Source organism: Numida meleagris, chromosome 3 (genome assembly GCF_002078875.1).
Source record: "Numida meleagris isolate 19003 breed g44 Domestic line chromosome 3, NumMel1.0, whole genome shotgun sequence".
Taxonomy (NCBI): domain Eukaryota; kingdom Metazoa; phylum Chordata; class Aves; order Galliformes; family Numididae; genus Numida; species Numida meleagris.
Window position 1 is genome coordinate 60,550,732 of NC_034411.1, and position 7,613 is coordinate 60,558,344.

The 7,613-nt window shown below is 36.1% G+C and overlaps 1 long non-coding RNA gene across 1 annotated transcript; it reads left to right on the forward strand.

The window, feature by feature from the left end:
• LOC110395284 lies at positions 4,479-6,456 on the forward strand. The gene is made up of 4 exons (XR_002436288.1): positions 4,479-4,557; positions 4,848-4,907; positions 5,641-5,689; positions 5,791-6,456. It is a non-coding gene; the product is annotated as an uncharacterized LOC110395284 (long non-coding RNA).

A 7,613-nucleotide genomic window follows, 5' to 3' on the forward strand; every position in this document is an offset into this window, starting at 1 on the left:
TGGATTTCCTGTTCACTGTGGATCTCTGAATGTGTTTAATAAAGTCTGCTCTTTTGCGAATGGCTCAGCCACAAGCTGCACTGCAAAACAAGACAGGGAGCTAGGAATCCATCCTTTGTATTCTGTACGTTGGACATTCAGCAGCTGCTGACGACTGGTGATGACTACTTTGTCCAAACTCCATCTCCACCAGTGAACCCCTCATACCATCTCACTGTGAAATGAGTTGTCATGGAGGAGGAACAGTTGAATGATACAATTTGTTATCCAGCATGAGCAAATAAATATAGTAATTTACTCAAGGCTAACATATTTTCAGTATCACAGAACCGTCATAGAATGTATCAGGTTGGAAGGGACCTTGAAGTACATCTGGTTCCATACCTCATTCTTTGAGTAGGGTTGCCAATTACTAAATCAGACATTAAATCAGACTGTCCAACCTGGCCTTGAACACCATGTGTAACGTAGCTTTCCTGATCCTATATCTGCACATTTGGAAGACATCCCTGTATTCTTTCCGGGCCACAGATCCCTGCTTCTACTGTCAATCTTGAGCAGAAAATGGAAAATATGGAGAATTTTGGTCTAACCTGGAAGAAACATTCAGTGTTGAAATATTGTCAGTTTAGGGCACTGAAAAGACATACCAGAGGGATTTATTTCATTCATAGCGAAACACTCATTCTCTCTTTTTCATACTTTACCTTTTCTTGGACTATTTCTATTACTTGGAATGTAAGGAGAAGATTTTAGTGGACTAGATGATACAGATATTAATGAAAAATATTAGATCAAACTTTATCTGGACAGGAAATAGCAAAATAATTTATTTTTGATATTGTTGGAAGAAGAAAACAGAAAAAATCTCTATTTTATATCTGTTTTATTTGCCTACTTATTCAAAAAACAATCCAAAATATTTACTCTTTTCAAGTTCACAGACTCAAATACTTATTTAATACGTTTAGTGAAGGCTACAAAAGTTATTTCATATTCTTTTTGACTAAGTAGTTCATCACAGAATTCCCTTTGTGGTTTAGTCACACCATGAAGAACGTGAGAAATTAGGGTGCTTCAAGTTCTGTAGATTTTTCTTTTCATGTCTGTCATTGCTTTTCTTTCTTCTAGCTGCTTAGAAATGAACATCTGGTAGTCACTAACATGTGAAAAATGAATTTCTTCCTACTCAAGCCGTAATCTTCTTTGACTAGGGAATCTAAAAATATCATAAGAAAAGCCTAGTGGAAACACAATTTGTTGTCTAATTAAGAATGCAAAAGTATTGACTTCAGAAATGTCATTTGGACACTGATACAATATTTGAGGCACTGTGAACATTTTGCTTTTCATCAACCCTAACAAGCTGTAACTCATCTTTCCTAGTCAGTGTTCACTGAACCTCTGCACACAGGCTACCTCTAATAAACAACTTTTAAATAATTTTCTCTAGTAGATGTGCAGATGCAGGGGATAGAGCAACTTCCCTCCAGCGTGAATGCCCATTGTTCCCTGTTATCACATTCCTTGATATCTCTGCTGTTTTCTAAAACTGGTCTTCATTACTATCTGACTTCAGTAACTTAAGAAATTGTGTTTATCTACTCCTTTCTAGAGGCATTCCCAGCAATAAGTGCTGTGAAGTGCATGTGATGATACTGCTCCTTTACTTTCTTTAATGATTAGAAATTGTGACGCCAATCCTGTTACATTGAAATAAATCATTTTTAACATCTTTGAAGTCTTTCTTTAAATTCAGAGAAGTCTGGTTGTGGAGTACAGTTTGATGACATGCTCTACAACTCTAAACTTTAATGAGGTCAGGGAAAGCCTATTCCTCTTCATCTGCAACTAACTTCTGTTAGGGTAAAGTGAACACTGGTGGAAGCCATTTTAAATTGATTGATCTGCTAGCAGTTAGAGAGTGATATTACCCCTTATTAGGGAGAAACATTTGGGAGAAAACATCTATGACTACCTGTTACATTTTCTTGCATGTAGTATGTGTAAGGATACCATTTTTTTTTCCTTCACTAGGGAATGAGTGCAAAAACTAGACAATTAATACAAGAACACTTGTCTATTCAGGAATATGTGGTTGTGAGCTTGAAAGGCAGTGTTTTAGGATCAGCCTGCTACCTTGCAGTTCCTCCTTGCTCAGATCTCTCAGCTTAATTTTCATAGATTGTCCTTGTCCATAGTCAGGTTTAGAAATCTCATCCAAAGAGCGCATCTTAGAACTGCATTTGATTTTTTATGAGGAAAATTTGCAGGATTCTTTCTTTTTCTGGAAATGAAAGATCCCGGTGTCTGTTCCCTCTGTACTTCTCTCCTGCTCTCTGATGTCAGGTACAGAAACAAGGGCTCTGTTGCAAGATTGTGAAACTCATTTATTAAAGAAACACTAAGCAAACCCTTCTGGGTTTAGGTTTGGAGCAATACAAGGGTAACAAAGAAATCCTTTAAGGGTAAGAGTGCATTCCAGTTTGAGCTAGTAGCTGATGGTCAGCAGTGACCTGACAGCAGGAAGCTGAAAACTAATCCTTTTCCTTCAAATTTTCCTTTTAATTCCCTGTAACATTTAACATCCTTTTTAGCTGGACTAATAGTTACAATAAAATAAGAAAAAATTAAAAATTATCCAGCAGTTCACTCCAATTCTAACCACCGTAGACCAAAATGAATAGACCATATTGGATAGGAGGAAAACCTTATAACTTAGTTGTTAGTTTATGAAAATTGATGGAATTTTTTATATTCAGTTCTCAAATATCCCTAGACCATTTCAACCAAACAATCTGTGCATATATAAAGCAGAGAGAGAAAGACAGCATAATTTTCTTTAAAATTTTATTTTAGGACGAAATTCAGTAAATCAACTCATGAACTCATTTTATCTTGGTGAAAAGAAGTGAATGTCTTCAGCAATTTCTGCAACCATCAGAATACTAGAATAATTAATAAAACTTATAAAAGAAACCTTGTCAATATCAGTACACTCAGAGTCATAAGAATGCTTTGAGTCATGGGTAACTTATATTCTTAGGGATCTGCAGTCCCTAGAGAAGGATTTAAATGCAGCACAAAGCCACACAATGGTTTTTTAAGGAAATATTTCTATTTATCACAATTCTCTTGAAAGCTTTTTTTCCCACTTTCCAAACAAGTGTATGATGGCACTAAATTGTCACGTGGGTATAGTAATAGCACTACTCATCCACATTATGGTTTAATAATGGTACATTTCAGCTGCTTACAGGGAAAGTAGGAGTAGGTTCATAGATCCCTTTGGTCCTGATATGCAGAGCTTTATGTTTCATTGCTGTACTGTATTTAACTCTTCGTGATGAAAGATGGCCATTGCTGGTACAGCTGACTTGATGTGCCATAGCAATCTTTTTCTATGCATTTTTTTTTTTACTATTTCCCGTCACTGACCATCAGTGCTCCAGCGCTTGATTCACAATGCTAAATCATTCATTCTTAGGTAGATTTTCATTTGATTTTTGTCCTTCTCTTTTAATTAAGCTCAAATTTGAAACATAGAGGCATCCATATCTTGTGTTTAGAGTTTTGTTCCTTAAGTACACTTGATGGTGAGCACTGAAGTGTGCTGAAGTGACTGTGCTGAATTGCTAAAATGAAAATAGTGGAAACACTGATGCAACTGTCTCATAAATTAGGCAAGCTATCAAAACAGCTGGAAGCAGGTAAGAATGAGAAGATGGTGAAACTTTCAAAGGATGGGTGGGATTACTGGATCCATAATTTTCTTTGGGAAAATGGGACAAAGATGGAAATTGGAAGAACTGATATTTTGTGGCTTGTGATTTTGTCCCTTACTGATATTCACCCTCAAGTCTCCCACTGTTACTGGAGATTCTGCAGGAACTAAACTATAGTGTCTCTATGAGAACACTGTAACCACAAAGATATATGCAGCAAAGCTGTCAATACTTACCTGGTGTTGTATTTATCCAGAGAGAAGCTGTTTGTTAGTATTTGGCCCTGACACAGTGATATTATCCAAGAAACTGAAAACTATGCCTCAGGTGAGGTGCATCTGGTAAGAAATAGTACCTGGAGACTCACAAGGGGAGAAAGACCTGCATCTGATGTTGCTTGTATTTGCTGAATGTCTGCAGCAGGAGTTTGCTCATGAAAATTGAACAAACTGCATGAAATAATTGTATTCTGGCATCTCTTCTGCCACCAAGAGTATGCTAGCTTAGGCTATCTATTGACATAAGTAAAGACGATTTGTGTTTTGCTAATCATCTTCTGCCTAAGCAAACATGCCTAAGGAAATTGCACTGCTTATCTCTGATGACTCTTGCAAGACAAAAGCAATTTGTTTTTATTCATCAACCTGTGGATAAGGTAATCCACCTGTTTCCCATTCAGCTAAGAAATAGATCCCTCTGGGTAGTAGTGGGCTTTCATGGGACTAACAGAGATCAACACAGTAGCAGGCTGGTAGTTCTTTACAAATATCAACTGCCACTAATAAGAGTTCTCCCAAACAAATAAGATTAAAACGTCTTAGAGCCAGATGAAGTAAGTCCATAGAGTCAGGCAGAATTATTTGCCAGCGTTTTCTAGTCATTGTGCTCACTGCAAACTATTCAAACTGCTACAGCAGGATGGTGTAGTTGCATGAGAAACTCTATGGTCTTGCAGATTTTCAGACTTCTCCCAAATCTGTACAATATGCAATTGATTGTGCCAGTGAGCTTGAATCTAGACTGCTCTTGACATTGTTATTCCACTATTCTGTCTCAAAGTCTTTATTAAAAATCCTTTGCATTTATCTTTTTTTTTTAATTTTGCTCCATTTGACACAAAAGTTGACTGAAGGAACATGTTCCCCCAGTGTTTCTCAGACCAGATTATCTTAAAAGGACTAGGTAAGTAGCAGAAAGTTAAAAATTCCGCATTTCCTTTGTCTTTTTCCAGGTCAGAAATAATAGGAGAAAAATGTGTGCTGCTCTCATCTTGCATACGCTAGTATTCATTGTCCTTTTTGCATTTTGACATTCATGCTTTCTAAACATAAGCATTCCCATACAAGTAAGACTGATTCTTCAATTCTGATCTCAGTAGCTACAAAATACTAGACTTTCAGTCAGTAGTAATCATGTTTGAGCTGCAGTCATCTGTTGTAAAACCTAGTAAAGCTCTAATTGCCACTGGAATTCTTCCACCTTAATAATGTGTAATTAAGGTGGAGAACAATATACCATATTATGTACCTGTCAGAATGCTCAGACACAGTGTTTCCATCACCAGTGGCTCATTTAAACAGCCTCAAAATGTGCTCTTATTCTCTATAATATGGCTATGGACAGTACAAGGAACAAGCCATGTATTTAATTTTGCCCTACTGGTTATGAATGCAAAAATAGCTTGATCTGAAAGGAGAAACTTTAGAAGGTCTTTCAATTCTAAAGTGTTCATACAAATCACTGTGTTAATTACATATCCCCAAAATTATGCAAATAGCCTTTTTAGTGGTGAATTAATCAATTTTAATCACTTGAAAAATAGCTTGTGTTTTTTTAATATAAAAATGTGTCAAACTGTTTAAAATTCTCATAGTGAGCTTATATTTAATAGTGCTGTTTTATTTCCTTTTAATAGTGATAGATGAGAACTCCGTATATTATTTTGGTGTTGAGCAACAGACACAGTAGGTGATTGTAGCTGTAAACTTCTTACACTGGGTTCCAGATTCTTGTAAAGATTGATAAAGTAATAGTTTATATTTCACATTTTCATGTTTGATTTTAGATGCCTTTGCCACAAGAGCCTAACCAAAAAGGTGCACTGAAGCCTCTTCTTTAGAGCTGTGGATGTAAGTTGCTCTCTTATCTGAAAGGATGGCAGAAAACAAATCTCACGATGAGGACAGGGGAATGCACCTGGATCAGAACTTATCATGTGCAAATTGTTTGATATATCCAGATCTGTTTACTACAGATGTGTATATGTTAAAATTCTCTGATGAATAGTAGCACAATTCTAGGTATTGAGATGACCAGCTTTCAGTCCTCACTGGGCCTGCCCCCAGCTCAGCTGTAGCAATAGATCTGCTCTATCAAGTACATCTAGCCACAGACCTAAGAACCACACACTGCTACTGTTCAAGACGTATTTATATATTTGGGCTCCTTACTGAACTCTTGACTCTCAAAATATGTCCGAATATTTTTAGTTTTATGATTGACATTGCCAGAATCCCACAAAGCTAGCCAGTCATCACAAGGCTGTGTCTCTCAGAATGTATTTAGAAAGTGTCAGTAGAAATTTTTATGAATCTTCTCAGCCCAGATTTTACCAGCATGCATGATAAAAAGCTCCAACTAGATATTTAGACAGAACTGAAGCAATGTGACAATTCCCATCTCTACAGTATTCCAGTGCTTATGCAGTCTACCTGAAACACATCAGGATCTAGCCAAGACATAAATGAAAATATTTAGTGTAGTACTATTGCAAAAACTGAATTTTTAGAAAATCTATAGAATTATAATTGGTATGGGGTAGGGGGCAAATGTATTTTGCACAGAAGTGTTCATTTTCTTTCTATCAGTAGCAATGATTAGGTGCATTGCTGCTTCTCTGTGAAGCTACAAGCTAACTGTAACTGTACTCTAACTAAGCTTACTGATGAACTAACCACAGGACTGTTTTGCAGTATGTTTGTAGTGGTCTGAGGAAGGGTAAAACGAACTATTTTTGAAATTAAACTGAAATCTGAAAGCCATTGCCTTGATACACAAAACTACAGAAATAAAATTCAATTTTGTGTCATGTACTACAAAAAATTATAGCAGTAAACAAAAGATGAGAGCAAGATTTACAAATAAATGTTACAGAAACATTGCATGTGCTTTTACATTGAGATTAACAAATAAAAAAGGACTAGATCTTTAAAATGCATGGCATGTGTTAACACATTCCTTCCAAACCCTGACTGACTGGGGTTTTTTTGGTATTGCATTTACTGAAAGACATTTGGTGCAAGGACTGACAAAAATTGAGTAAATAAAATGAATTTTTTGGAGTTACCACATCATATTTATGTTTTTATTTAAATGCTTATGCTTACAATTATTGATTACATATTCAGTGTAAATATACTTGCAATGGAAGCATATAATCTGCATTCAGTTTTCTAAATTTTTTCTAAATTTCTAGCAGTTCTTACTTGTTTTAACTGAGAGGAGTGATGATCTAAAAATTAGACTCTGATTAGGTTGAGTGAATAAGAGGTTTCTCAGTGCCAGGGCCTCTCTAGCAATTCATTAGCAACAGTTGATAGAAATCTTCCTCAATCCTTGCTGCAGTGGGAGAGGAACTGCTTTCTTCAAAATGTTCTTGTTCATCGTGCATGACATCTGTTTCATTAAGCACCAAGGAAGATAAATTTTTAAAGGAAGACATGGTTTGCTGCGTCAATGCCATTCCACTTGGAAGTAGCAGAATGGAAAATGAACTCCTTCATGGAATTCTTCTTGAAACAGCACCGGATAATTACTAGAAATAATATCCATTGCTAAGTATTCTTCATGTGATATCATAGGGGATGGGTATGCTGTGCCATAAATGAA